The following is a 15,395-nucleotide window of genomic DNA, read 5'->3' as shown; positions in this document are numbered from 1 at the left end:
GTGTTCCTGTCATCTTTGGTTGTGATTGGAGGCAATGGGGTGTGTAATCTCAGAATGAAGAGGCCTTCATCTTGATTACATGGTTTTGACCATGCACTTGTTGCTGTTCTGGAGCTTATACTTTTGATTTCTCTAGGGATTAGCTGCGCTGACAGGATTTCATTGCATAGAAAAAAAAGGCATTGTATGTATGTGCTTGTGCGTGCATAGCTTGCTTTCTTTTTTCGTATTCATTTTTTAAATAAAGAATGCCAAGCTTTCCAAATATGAGGCCTGTTTTTGCCAAACAGGAAGGAACTTCAACTGATATGTGGGTTTTCTTATGCTGCAGATGTGGATCAATTTATTGGTACTCCCATTGGGTGGTATTTTAATTGTTCTAAGACTACGGGTTATATTTCCTTTAAAATTGAAATACAGGACTTATCAAAAGGGAGAAATTAAAATATAAAATTATTTTATAACCACTTTCAGACAAAAACCATGGGTCACCAATTTGGAGGTAGAGAGAAGTGATCTCTTTCATTCTATGACCTCCTAATTAAATTCTTTTAAATCTGGTAGTGTATAAAAATAGAAAATCCTGACAAATGAGCCAGATAGAAATATACTTAAGTGTCTTCTCCTTTGGATGACAGATTGGGATTAGGATTTCTTGGTAAACTTTCATGCTGGATCAAAAAATGCCAAGGGTTCATTGGACTCAGCAGTTCTTAGTATGTGTCACCTATCAAGCACTACAGTATCCCACTTAACTGATGAGAGAAATCCATTAAGCAGGCTCATGTATCACAATAGCAGATGCTGGGAGCAGATCTAATGGCTTCCTGCTAAATGTCTCTCCTTCGCCTAGTTTCATTGAATACTTCTAGTAAAAGGTCTTATTAAAGATCAAGGGGTGATAACATTTTTGTGACTAGGAGCTATATGTTTTGTATTATTTATTTCTCCACTGAAGACTTCAATGTCCCATATCTGATTTTCAGGACTAGGAGTTGTCTCATTTTCCAATTTTGTAGAAAGGAGTGGTTAGTTATATTTTATAATGACACCTCTTTTATTACATTTCCAAACAAAGCAATCTGAGGAATTTATGTTCCTTGTGTAATCTTGGAGGTGATTGTTGGTTACTTTTGCCAGCTTTGGCAAAAGATCTGTGTATCAACAATTTATTGTCTTAGACTAAGAAAAATGCTTCTGGACCTAAGGAGAACTATAAATTGAACAAGGGATGTGTAATCCATAAAAAACTAGTCCATTTGTTGTGTAACATGTTCTTACAGATTATTCCATCTCATTCCAATTTTGTGCAAAATACAAAAAAAGCACAATTTACCCATTTTTCAATACATCTTGTCAGATCTTTTAAAAAATGATACATTTTCTCCTATTCAACTACCCAATATATATTTTTCTACACAACCTTTAGTAATACAGTCAGTTTTTAATAAATACAATTTCTTTTATTTGATGCAAGTTAGTCTTTTTTACACAGCTTTTTTTAAATTTATGGTATTTATTTCTACTGACTGTTTGAAAACATGGACATTAATAGCTAGAATGATTATTGGCCATAGATATCGCTAATGTAAAATTAGAGTAAAATAAAATTAGAGTAAAATAAATTAGGAAACTATTTATTTAAATGTGTTTTAATTGCTGTAAGATTACAGGTTATATTCCCTTTAAAATTGAAATACAGAACTTATCAAAAAGGAGAAATTAATATATAATAATTATTATAGCGAACTATACTGAATGAAAGCCAAATAAGAAAGAGAGATCAGTATAATATGAACTACCCCAAGCCTTTACATGTTATTACATGTATACTATATAGAAACATTGAGGGCCAGTTTGGTGAAGTGGTTAAAGCACCAGGCTAAAAACTGGGAAATCATGAATTCTAGTCCTGACTTAGACACAAAGCCAGCTGAGTGACTGTGGGCCAGTCATTCTCTGTCAGCTGTAGGAAGGAGGCAAAACACTTCTGAAAATATTGCCAACAAAACTTGCCAGGATTCAGCAGGAACACAGAGAGACAGAAACATTTCTTCAGCTTCTCATTTTTTACAATATTAAGACATTCCAAAAATTTATACAGAAAAAAAACCCCAATCTTTATTTTTAAACATTAGAATTCTTTTGTTCCCTATAAATATTTAAAATATGTTTATTTTCTTTAAAAATGCATTTTTCTACATTTCATTGTGTTGCAGACATGTTTATTGTATATCTTCATATATGTTTTCTAGTGACCCAACCATTTTCAGAAAACAAAATAAATAGGAAAACACAACAGCTAGCAATAATACCATGCATTCTATTTGTCTAGTTGCTAATGTTAGTTATGATGAATTCACTTTCTTCCAAAAAAGACTTTTATCATGGTTTTCTACTGCAATTCTTCCTTTTCAAAAAGCTGGTGAGACGTGCATCCCAAGGACATAATTTTTTTGTTGTGTTTGGCTGAGGAAAACTAATTTGAACAAGGATGTGACATTGTACTGAGTGGCTACCCTTTTCTCTTCCCTTGTTTGTGCTGCTATTTCAGAATTGCTTAGTTTCAGCTCATAATGATCTTGATGACTGATATATTGTGAAGACAGAAGACTGGCTAAAACTCTTGTTCAAAGGCATCCTGCGAATTTAGATTGGTTATGTGGTTCTTCAGGACTGCTTGAAAACCCCAAATGGGTATACACTTGAAGGTCATGAACAGAATTGCTGAGGTTGGCGTTCTCTGATTTCTAGTCCTGTCGGTTGGAGCTTTCGCAAATAAGTACACATAATAAGTGGTTATCAGCTCATAAAACTCAAGGATGAAAGTTTCAGCAGAATTTTCTGTGAATGCTTTGACAGTGATAACAATAATGAGGTCTCTTTTCCATTTAAGGTGATGTTTTATGACAAGTAGTAGAAATAAATCAACAAATATTGATGGGAATAAAGCAGTTATTAATAATTTATCAATAACAGATAGAACAATTGAAATACAGAGAATATTAATACAAAGAGGGCCATTTCATATCCAAAATGAGAAGTGGGAAGACTTAATCATGTTTTGGAATAATTGCTCACTTATGTTCAGGACACAGCCATCATTTTATACAGAGTTTAGAAGATGAAAGAAGATACAAGGAAAGCCACTCAATGGGAAAGAAGAATTTGAATTTTCCACATCCTTTGACACATGAAGAAGAGTTGAATACTTATTGCCATGTACCCAACCGACTACAGAACATGCCTTTGCAAATCATTGCTCTATCAAATTTTTGGCAGCATTGCGGTTAATGAGGCTTGAAGTGCAGGCCTAGGTCTACTTTGGACAAAAGCGCGGGTTCAAATACTTCTATATTTTGAAAAGCTATGAAGGAGATCTGAGACTTTGCTACATTGTATGAATTCTTACAAATAAAATTCTTCACATTCATGACTTAGGCAGTGCCTTTGTTTCACAATGACTGACACCAGGCTGTAACCGTGATTCCTGACCTTGTGGAATGGTAATATAGAAATTATTGCTTCCTGCTGTGGCATTTATGGTTTTTCTCAGCTCATAATTCTCCATGGACTTCAGTAAATATTTCCTTTGGCTCACATATTGGATTAGTTGACACATTATTTTTATAACCATTGTCTTTAAAAGGAGGCTTGCTAGCCAGGTGCTGTTCTCAAGATGGTGCAGTTCTTATTGCGCGTCAGAGGATAGAATCTGTAAAGCGTGCCTCCTGACTGCCTCTTATAGTTAGGTAATCCTCAACAGCTACAATTGTGTTATTTTTAGCATTAACAAATTGAGAAGATGTTCACAGGGAAAGGTCACCGAAAAGTTAAGCACTGTGTGAGGTTCATTTCCAACAACAACATGGGCCTTGTTTAATATGCTTCATGATGTGGTAGAAGAAATTTTTATCCTTCAGAGCTTTTCATTTCTTTCTTAGTCAAACATTCATGCTCGGTCTATCTTTTGGCAACATATGATTTGAATTGTCAAGTTAGTGTTCTGGCATGTGTGACTATTTTCACATTCCTCTTGAGGGATTTGGCAAGAAGATTCTCCTCTACTTTGTACTTTCCCTTTTTTCCACCCTGTCTATTAATAATAAACAAAGGCTAAGAAGACAGGCATCAACAGGAAAAAATAAAGGATAAATCCCTTTGAAAGTAGCCTGGCACATGCGAAAGACCTGCTCTGATTGATTATGCAATAAAGATTACTTTGAAAGCATTATTATTATTATCTTTATTTATTAAACATGAAACTCAGTCAACTGAACATTCAAAAAGGCATCACAAATACCATTGACTGGGGCTAATGGTTGATATGGGTTGTTCCCAGTGTCCTAGGTATCAATCAAGTAGCTTCTTGAGATGTACGATGTTCCAAGTAGTGCAGTTTTTTGCAGTTCCACTGGTATTATTGCAGGAAGCTGCAATTTGTTGAAGTATCTTATAAAATTCTTGGACATGGTACCAAGTGCTCCGATGACAATGGGCATCACTGTTACATGTTTCATCCACAGCCGTGTAGTTTCGATGGCCAAATCACGATACTTCATGATTTTTTCCAGTGCTTTTTCTTCGACTCTGGCATCTCCTGGTACCACGATATCAATAAATTTTACATTTAGGTTTTCGACAACTGTGATATCTGGTGTGTTATGTTCCAAGTGACGATCCGTCTGTATTCGAAAGTCCCACAAGATCTTCACCTTCTCATTTTCTATAACTTTTTCCACTTTATGTTCCCATGACTTTTTGGATACAGGCAAGTCGTATTTTTTTATATAAAGACCAATAGATTAATTTAGCAATTTGGCCATGTCTAGCTTTGTAAATCAATTTGTGCAATTTTGCTGCATATACATATTAAATTATTATTATTATTATTATTATTATTATTATTATTATTATTATTATTATTATTATTATTATTATTAGTATTATTATTATTTAAACAAAATGACAGTATACACAGCAAATGAGATAATTATGCTGGATTTCGTATCACAGATCACTAGTCGAACACTTCCCAAGCGTTTAGGACTACGTGATGTATCGGCGAATTATGCGAGCAGATCCCAGTAAGGTGGCCTTCTGCAGCTGACCAATGGTGATCTTGTCAGCGCCAATTGCTTTTAAGTGCTTGCCTAGGTCTTTAAGCACAGCTTCCAGTGTGCCAAGTACTGGAACCACCTGCACTGATTTATGCCAGAGTCTCTGCAATTCGATTCTCAAATCTTGATATCTGGTGACTTTTTCAAGTTGTTTCTCATCAATTCTGCTGTCACCAGGTATAGCAATGTCAACTATCCACACTTTTTTCTTTTCCACAATTGTGATATTATTATTATTATTATTATTATTATTATTATTATTATTATTATTATTATTATTATTATTTGAGAGTACCTTATTCCTAATAAAAGACAGCCAGTTTTGTGCAATGTTTAGGCTGCAAACTGGAACTGTGGATTCTAGTTCCCCCTTCCGCCCTTAGGCACAAAGCCAGGTGGGTGATCTTGGGTCTTGGGTCTGTCGCTCTCTCTCAGCCCTAGGAAGGAGGTAAGGGCAAGCCATTTCCAAAAACCTTCAGAGTCAACACTGATTCAAAGGCACAAAACAAAACATAATAATATATGGTTATACAATAAAATATTATGAAGTATCTCAATATCATGATTAATGTCAGCACTTTTGTTAATTTTTATGATCTAGCTGTCAATCCTAAAATGTTCAAAGATAAGACTATTACTCAGCTTTTTTCAGATGCTAGAAAGAAAGAGTTAAAACTGAGAAGCCATATCATATAACTGTAATTGAGATTTTTTCAAATTTAAAACTTTGGTGATCAGTCTTCTTAATTTCTCTTGGTATCTTGCAGATTCCATGAAGAAATATAGCTAGTTTGCCAAAATATATATATAAGAAAAAGAATACTGCTGAGTGAAGTAAGGGAATTGATGTTTTGTGACAAAACACTGACTAAATTCAGATATAAAGAAGATCCAAGATATTTAACAATAATATTTGCAACAGAAATCAAAATTGGCTAGTTTGTATCCTCTTTCCAAGAAAAGCTGATTGGAGTAAGAAAGTAATGTGGCACTGTTGGCAGATAGCTTTTAATATATCTTTCAATTCTTCATTTCAAATTGCTTCTCCAAATTACATTTTTCTTTGCTGGTTTCCATACACAGCTTGAGGTTTGGAAGCTAATAGCAGAAAGGAAATTTTGTGAATGACTTGAAATTGAGTAAGAGTAGGCAGGAAAAAGGTTAACCCCAGTTCATTAAAAGCATCTCTAAATGGCTTTTCTAGAAACAGTAGTTAGATCTATAGATCTGTAAAGCATCTATCTCTCATAGATTTTGATCTGAATATTGTATTGCTTTTCTAGTGTAGGTAATTTTCAGTAAATGCTCAGTTATATATGACTGTGTAGCATGTCAGTTTCTTTTGCCTGCTGACTGAAGTTGAATATGGTGATTGGTAAGGGGGGGGGGGAGAAAAACCATTGCTGCCAGAGGGTTCACAGGATATCATATTATATTATATTGAATCTGGTTCGAAACTTTGATTCTTGTCTCTGACATTGTCTCAGATTTCTTCAACTGCTACTGAAACATAAAAGAATATGTTTGCCCCCTTCAAAAGTTAGCTACTAGGAGGAAAATGAGGTCCAGGGTCATTTGATCTTTCCAATGTTAGGCAAAGATATTCTATGCTGGATGTACCATGGTTTAATGCACCTTATCTTTTGCTTACATTTTGAATTCCATCAGAGAATCAGCTTGACTTTATTTACTTTTTAATGTAAGCATCAGTCTTGCAAAAGGTAATTTATTGGCATGGTAGTTATGAAGTGTACGCTTCACTGTAGGACAAGAAGAGACAGAAGTCTTTTAAGGTGGAGAATAAAATGTTTTGGCAACCTGGCCCAGGTCTAGGAATTGCTTTCTGCACTCCATCTATCCTGTGAAATAGTATTTTGGTTTGCGGAAAGGGGGCCTTGTGAGTCTAGTGCTATTCTAGGGATCTAAGAAGGCTGGTTAAGCTTACATTTAATTGCAAGTTAAATAAAGAAGTAGCCAAGAGTCTTTAAATCAAATTTCATGTGTCTGCCTGTTTCGTGATGGCAGCCACATAGGCTTCAATCAATCAATTCCCAGCTTGCACAGAGCACTGTGTGCAATGTACATCTTTGTAGATACGGAAAAATGCTGGGGAGATAAGCATGATTAAAGTTAATTAGTAAGTTCATATAGTTGTTACCGTAAATGGAAACAGATGAAACTTGACATAAAAGTAATAGCAACAAAAGGGATCAAGAAAAAGGAGAATTAGAAAAACATGTCTGAGATTAAATATAGGATTTACATGTTGTTTATTTAGATCATTTCTGGTCTCTTCTTAAAAGCTATGCATTTAACTTAATTTCACTTTTAGACATGATAGATAACCCAATTTACATCAAAGGAGACTCCAGCTTTGACTTTTCATTATTCATGTTTGTTTGTTGTTTGTTTGTTTGTTTGTTTTTTCAGCTTAGTGGCTACCAGGGTATTCTAACTTACAGCGCTTCCTACATGTATTTATCTATTTTTTTGATAAATATTAGGATATGATTATGAAATTGTTTATCCTTTATACTATTTTTATTGCTGTGAAAATAATGACTTGTTTTGAAGCATTTAACCTTAACAACTATTATTTTATTAGAGACCTCAATAGTCATATTGGCTTTTAGTAAGAAATAGACAGAATAGAGCACTGATAGGAAGCAGGAAGGTGAAATATAGGGTTGAGATTACCTTGTGAAAGAAAAATTTGACAAGAAGTAAAAGAATTTATGTAGGGTATTTAATGTACTTTAATAGAAAAGAGAGGGAAAGTGTAGCAAGGTTTCAGAAGATGTCCCTCAGTGTGTAAATGAATATCACTAAGCTGACTTTTCAGGTTTTCTTGAAAGATTTTTTCTTCTTAACTCATTCTTTAATTTTCCAAAACAGTGTTTTATATTTTTACTATGCCCTTGAAGTCTACCATTGCAACATTTATTCCTTTTTCTCTAGCAAATATGTTCTAAATGGTTGTTTCACAAATGTATCCCTTTTTTGTAAATGGGCAGTGGGCAGTTTCTATAGTAGAGTTATATAGTATGTGGTCAGTGAGAACAATTAATAAATGGAATGGCTTACCTTGAGAAGTTATGGGTGCTCCATCACTAGGTTTTCAAGAAGAGACTAGATAACTATTTGTCCAAAATGGTACAGGGTCTCCTGCTTAAACAGGGGGTTGTACTAAAAGACTTCCAAAGTTCTTTTCTGTGTTTTATATCTTTTCTATTGGTCTCTGTCCTACGATAGGTCAGATATGGTGAAACTATGGTTCCCATTAACCTGGCTAGTACAATCATTGGCAAAACATAATCAGAGCTGCTATCCAGAATCCTCTGGAAAACAATCTCATCCATACTTATTTAACAGATGTAACTGAGTCCACTACGTAGTATTGGCTATAATGGTTTAATCAACAGTATATATAAATTTGATAGCCAGATAGAAAATTCAATATCTGTGTTACTACTTTATGTGGCATTTCTCAGGACATTAACATATGAATCTGTTGAACAATTTCTGTGTGATACTGTTCAACATGAATGATATGTTGGATATTTCTGCAACATAGAAATATCGGTTGTTTCTAGAGATATTTCTATATCTGTGTATATCTATATCATTTATATTTATATTTATCTATCATCTATCATGCTTTTCTTTCTAAATGCTTGCCAAAGGGAAAACCCTCCCTTTTTATCAACTGTTGTACTAAGCAATTGTGTATTTTTTAGGTCTACTATAATATCATATAAAACTTTTGGGATTTTTTTTCTTAACTGCAAGCAGATTTCTTTAGACTTTATAAACCATTTTTCTACCCACATATGAAGATGGAGAGGGAAGCAAGGTATGTGTAAGTGAACCCTTGTTATTCACCACACATACCACAGTTGTGCTGTTGTCAGAAGTATTAAATCTTTGGAACATTCAGTTGAGTAGGAATTATACTGATTTTACTGCTGGATATTTCCAAAATTGGCCACGTTTATTTATAAAATCCACTACAAACCTACATGCTGTTTATGAAAATGGCAGAGTTCTGTTAAATAGACTGTTCTTTAAGCATAGGCATGTCTATAGTTTTACACCAGTGAAAATGTCAGATATGGCTAGTCCCATCCTAGAATGCTTGGATTACCGTCATATTTTTTTAAAAATATTTCTCATTGCTTGACTTTTGACGAAAAGTCTTCTATGGTATTTGGAGCTATCTGATCATTGAAATTGTATTTTATTTTAGCGGTATTGCTTTCATTTTTCAAGAGCTGTTGTATGATTTTATACCACCTGTTGATTGTTTTAGATTACATACTTTGAGAAGGCTGAAGTCTTAAAAGAGGTCTGAGAATTATATCAAAGAAAACAAACACATAATAAAAATACCTTAGATTTTTTTGCCAGGTGGAAGAGAATATCCAGGCTAGAGCGTGAGTTGCAAAGAATCTGATTTTGTCTGAATATGTTTGTAGTTTTTTGCTTGCTCATTTTGTTAAGTTTGAAAGACAAGTGCTGATGTTACCTGCCCTTGGGGTGAAGATAATGCATAGGGTTCTGCTCAAATTGTTTTAACTGAAACTTGTAACATTATCATTTCCCCATATCAGCCTATGGAGCTTCCCTCCCCCCCTCCAAAAAAAAGTTCTCACATTTTTTAACTCTTATCAAATAGATTCTTTATTTTGCTTGAACTTAAATGGGAATAAATAAATTTTTAGTGAAAAAAGGAAGTTTTATTCATTTGGGGGGAAAAAAACCTGCTATAGATTAAAATAGTCACAACATGATTTATGGATGCCTAACAATTTCAAGAATTTTCTGCTGTCTAATCTTGTTCATGATCTCAAGGATAACGAATTATATTGGATTCTATTATAAGCATCCTGGTCAGGACTCCTCCGTAATAGAACATTAAACCCTAAAGGAAAGTTGTTTGCATTTCAGAAGTGCCTTGAGTTGCTGTATACTTTAGGCCACTGTCTCATTTTATTATGCACGCTGCAGGGTTTTGTTTTGTTTTTTGTATTGTTTGTTGTTTATGATATATTAGCTGGTTAATGTTCTGGGATCTATTGGAAGAACAGAGATATATGATTATTTTAAGAAAATAAAAATAATAAATAGTATTGAAATATATCTACATTAAATATAGACAGTACAGAAACAGTCTACATTTGGCTGCATAGACACAGAAGAGAGATTCATGCATCACATTAAGCCAAAATCAAGCAAACCAAATTATGGTTTGGCAGTTTATATAAGCCAGCCCTAAAAGTTGCCCAAGATTTTGGGGGAAAAAATTTCTTCACAAAGTTTGCAGAGCATTTGATATATCCATTAAAATAAGTGTTGCAGCTTATGGGAATAACATGTATTTCCAAGTATTCCATGTATATTTATTTATAAAAGTAACTTTTCTCTCCTAATTGTTGAAGATAATAGGACTGATCATTTAGCATTTTTTTTTTAATTTCTGAAAGAAAGCTAGATTAAAAATTAGGTATTCCCCCTTCGTTATATATATCTGTCCCTCAATCAATCCCTTACATTGGACAGGTACATTCTAATGATGTTAATTAGATCTCCCTGAACTGTATCCATAATTTCAGTGGCAATGAATCCCAGAATAGTGTTCTTAACGAACATTTTATAGATGTCAGTGAAGCAGGGGTGAAATTCAGCAGGTTCTGACAGGTTCTGGAGAACTGGTAGCGAAAATTTTGAGTAGTTCGGAGAACCGGCAAATACCAACTCTGGCTGGCCCCAGAGTGGGGTGGGAATGGAGATTTTACAATATTCTTCCCCCAGGAGAGGGGTGGGAATGGGGATTTTGCAGTGTCCTTCCCCTGGATTGGGGAGGGAATGGAGATTTTACAGTATCCTTCCCCTGGAGTGGGGAGGGAATGGAAATTGTGCAGTATCCTTCCTCTGCCACACTCACCAAGCCATGCCCACCAAGGCACACCACGCCCACCAAGCCATGCCCACAGAACCGGTAGTAAAAAAAAATTGAATTCCACCACTGCAGTGAAGCCTTTAAAGCAGGGGTGCCAAATCTGCATTGTCACATGATTTATCACAACTTTTTTCCCCTTCGCTAAATTGGGCTTAGGCGTGGCTAGCATATGACACATCCAGCCCGCAGGCTGCGAGTTTGACAGCCCTGCTTTAAAGGTTTCAATTACTTAAAGTTTCAATTCCTTAAAGATTTATAGTATAACTTAATTACTTAACATGTAATTAACATGTATGTGTGTATTTGAATTTATTAGTTACCCAGCTCCAATTGTCTATCTTGAAAGGTTCTGCTCTATATACTATATAATATGTATAGTAGTAACCATATGTTACTACTACTGATATGTTATGGTTTTCAGAGGTAATGGTGGTGACATAACTCATAATTTACTCATTCCAGCCTTCAAAAAATATGTAGAAGCGGAGTTCTTTGATTGCTCTATTCTGGATGCTTCAGTCAATCAACTCCTTTCTTGTTTTGGTGGCAAATCCACGGGTAAGAGAAGTGAGACTCAGAAGTTTGTGTTTGGGAGTGTTTAGGGGTATTTGGGTCGTAAGTGATTATGTATTTCAGATCCCTGATTTTTTTGAAGTGAATGCATCTTCTATGCCACACATCTATATTTCAGCAGATTTTCTATGCCTCTGTCTATGGACCACCCTGGTTCCATACTGGCTTTTCCTATGGGTAGGCATTTTTAAGAACGCCAGATGCAGCATGCCTGCAAAAATTGTACTAAAGAAAGATGGGTTTTGTCAATTAGTAAAGGAGATTACAGTATTGTTATAAGAGTAGTAAGTGCAGGCTTTGTTAGATAAGAAATGGCAGCGCTGATGGTTCCTGTTCTTCGGTGATTAAAAGGGATGAAAGTGAGGATTATTTTTTGAAGGTCTGTTGGAATAAAAGCATTGCTGCGGATGTTTTTTTTTTTCCTGGTAAGGCTGTTAGGAAATAGTGGCCTCAGTTAATATCCCTTAAACAAAACAGTCTATCATCAAATGTATTGTGTTTATTAAACAGACAGGCCATTGTCCATATAGTTTAAGAAGGTAGGAATAGAAAAACACTGTTGAAATGTTGATTTGATGATTTTATTGCCACAGCCAGTAAGCAGAGTCTGAAATAGGTCCATTTCAAAAGCCAACAATTAGAACTCAAGAATATGATTTGATTACATTATTATGTACTTTCTCTGCTATACTGCCTTTAAATACAGCAACTCTGCAGTCAGAAAATAAAATTCTGTGTGTATGTGTGTGTGTGTGTGTGTGTGTGTGTGTGTGTGTGTGTGTGTGTATTTGTTTTCTGAGGTTTTTGCGGGTGTTGTATGTAGGTCTTTCGTTATTCGGGTTTTCTCCCGCGTAAAATTGGAAGTGTCTTGGCGACGTTTCAACGAAGTCTCATTCGTCATCTTCAGGCTTCAGCTTCGTGCTTCTGGGAGCAATGTGTGATTGCAGCTGTTTCTTCCTTTTTAACTGCTAGTGGGGGTTTGAACTGATTGGGTGGGAGCTTGGCTGTGCTCTGATTGGATGGGGGTGTTTCCTGTTTAGGTGGGGGCTTGGTTGTGCTCAGATTAGTCTGAGTTGCAGGGGGATTTGAGCTGGTGAGCTGCATTGCTGTTGTTTGGCTTCGTGGTCGTGCTACATCTTCATGGTGGGTGTCAGTCTGCTGCATGTACGGATTGGAGGGGTTTGAAATGGCTAATGTTGCAGCTGCGGTCTGGCTTCTGGTCCTTGGTCGTGCTTCATGATCAGTGTGGGTCCAATCAGAGCACAGCCAAGCTCCCACCCAATCATTTCAAACCCCCACTAGCAGTTAAAAAGGAAGAAACAGCTGCAATCACACATTGCTCCCAGAAGCACGAAGCTGAAGCCTGAAGATGATGAATGAGACTTCGTCGAAACGTCACCAAGACACTTCCAATTTTACGCGGGAGAAAACCCGAATAACCAAAGACCTACATACAAACACCTGCGAAAACCTCAGAAAATGTGTGTGTGTGTGTGTGTGTGTGTGTGTGTGTGTGTGTGTGTATAGTACTTTTATGATATGCAAGCAATGGAGCCCTGGAAAGTTATGTATACGAGGATCAGCAAGCAAGGTCAAATCTTTGACTCAATTAAAGATAGGAAAAGATAGGAATTTACTAGATTTCCTCCTAATCTCATTTTATTTGTAATTGGTTTCCAGTCTTTTTGAATCTTAAGCGGCATTATGGATTGCTTCTTACTGAGTTAGTGCAAGCAGTTTCTGAAAAGCTTTAGGAATCACGCTCCACAGAACAAGCTCACCAAGCAAGTGAACAGGGAGACCAAATAGAGGTTTTGCAGAGGAGAGTAGCATCGCTTTCTTTATGGAACATAGGGATGAAAAGAACCGCTCTTGTAAAGAATATATGCTACGTTATTGGATACCTTCACTGCCTAGAGATTGGCTTTGCACTGTTTTCTAGACTGCTTTATTCTATCTTTGTAGATAGAATAATCGTTTGGTTTTTCTTCATGTAGAAGTTGAAATCCTTCCCTTTGAATAGTTTTCTTCCCAATCCCTGTGGGTTACAGCAGTATTTTTTTATTAATGCAGCATCGTTAAAAAAAATCGGCAATGAGAAATTTCTAGAATCTATTCTGAAGTGCCAAAGAAAAGGGGTTTTATTTTATAAGTATGGTCCTTCTCCCCAACCTCCACAAATATTTCCTATATTTGAACCAACTGTTCTTCATCACCTTTAATACAATGGAGGGTGGCTAGGATCTTCCACTTGGTTCACCAGGAGGGCAATCAATCTGCACTTAAATCATATGTAACTCATAACATCTTCTAGGAAGAAAACAAAAATGTCATATATTCTTTACAAGAGCGGTTCTTTTCATCCCTATGTTCTATAAAGAAAGCGATGCTATTCTCCTCTGCAAAACCTCTATTTGGTCTCCCTGTTCACTTGCTTGGTGAGCTTGTTCTGTGGAGCGTGATTCCTAAAGCTTTTCAGAAACTGCTTGCACTAACTCAGTAAGAAGCAATCCGTAATGCCGCTTAAGATTCAAAAAGACTGGAAACCAATTACAAATAAAATGAGATTAGGAGGGAATCTAGTAAATTCCTATCTTTTCCTATCTTTAATTGAGTGAAAGATTTGACCTTGCTTGCTGATCCTCGTATACATAACTTTCCAGTAGCTCAAACAGGGAGAATAGTTGTTGTCGGGTGTTGGTGATCACTGGCATGTCATCTAAAATATTGTGACATGTCACCTTTGACATGTGTGACATAGATTTGTCATCATTGTCCTAGAAGCACAAATCAGCTACATCTTCTACAAAGCAGTTCTTCAAATATAAAAGCAACTATAGTTTCCCCACAGTTGTCAAGTTCTTTATTATTCCACTTCCACAAAAAGCAAGATTCTTCCCAGAAGTTTCAGTGAAACTTCCCAAGTTTCACTGAAAGAGAATCTATTTATGGAAATAAAGGTATATGTTTAATTATAAACAAAGAGGCTAAAATGTATGCTAGAATGTATGAATATTGTGGAATGCTTATGAAAGTATGAATTCATAAATTGGTAATAGTATAATTGCACGATATAGTCCAGTGAATGGTGAAGGTGCAAAAAACCAAGATGGATTTTAGGGAAGCTCCCTTTAAACCCCCTGCAACAACAAGAGAACCAAGGGACATGTTTTCTTGGCATCAGAGTTCCCAGTGTTCATTATCTGAATTTAAAACTCTCTTTTACATCTTTCTGCTTAATCCAGAAAGAGATTGGATCTTCATTTATGGAAACATGGTCCTTTTTTCCTTGGACAAATATACCAAATTAATAACATTTGAAAAAGAAGCCAAAAACATTCACTCTAGTAACATACAACATGCTGCATTTTTGTTGATGGCTTCAAATGATTGAAGCTTAACAGGTGCCACCCCCTCTAACAGCTCTCAGGACAAGGCCTTATGCTTCGCTGTTCTTAATGCTTCAGTGAAATACTTTAAAAAGCAATTTCAAAATCAGGAGCTTTTCTGGGATCTGGTGATTATCATTTAACTTCTGAAGTTAAAGGCAAAGGAACCTTACCTGGCACACCTGCAATTAATTACAGATACAACTGCCCTAATCTTAAAAAAAATGTTAAATGAATGCAGATTATAAAAAGGAAAATTAATGATTCTGTATTTTAACATGGCTTAAAATGAAAGAGCAGGGTACTTCAGGCTAGCAGGCTCTCAGCCAACATAGTAAGTACTTTATGTTTATA

The 15,395-nt window shown here is 35.6% G+C and overlaps 1 protein-coding gene across 1 annotated transcript in view; it reads left to right on the top strand.

The window, feature by feature from the left end:
* Nucleotides 1-15,395, top strand: part of CACNA2D3 (calcium voltage-gated channel auxiliary subunit alpha2delta 3) — a 688,395-nt gene that overhangs the window by 616,957 nt on the left and 56,043 nt on the right. The gene's annotated exons all lie outside the window — the stretch shown is intronic.

Source organism: Ahaetulla prasina, chromosome 2 (genome assembly GCF_028640845.1).
Source record: "Ahaetulla prasina isolate Xishuangbanna chromosome 2, ASM2864084v1, whole genome shotgun sequence".
NCBI lineage: Eukaryota > Metazoa > Chordata > Lepidosauria > Squamata > Colubridae > Ahaetulla > Ahaetulla prasina.
The sequence above is the reverse complement of the archived record's forward strand: the minus strand, read 5'-3'. Positions and strand labels throughout refer to the sequence as shown.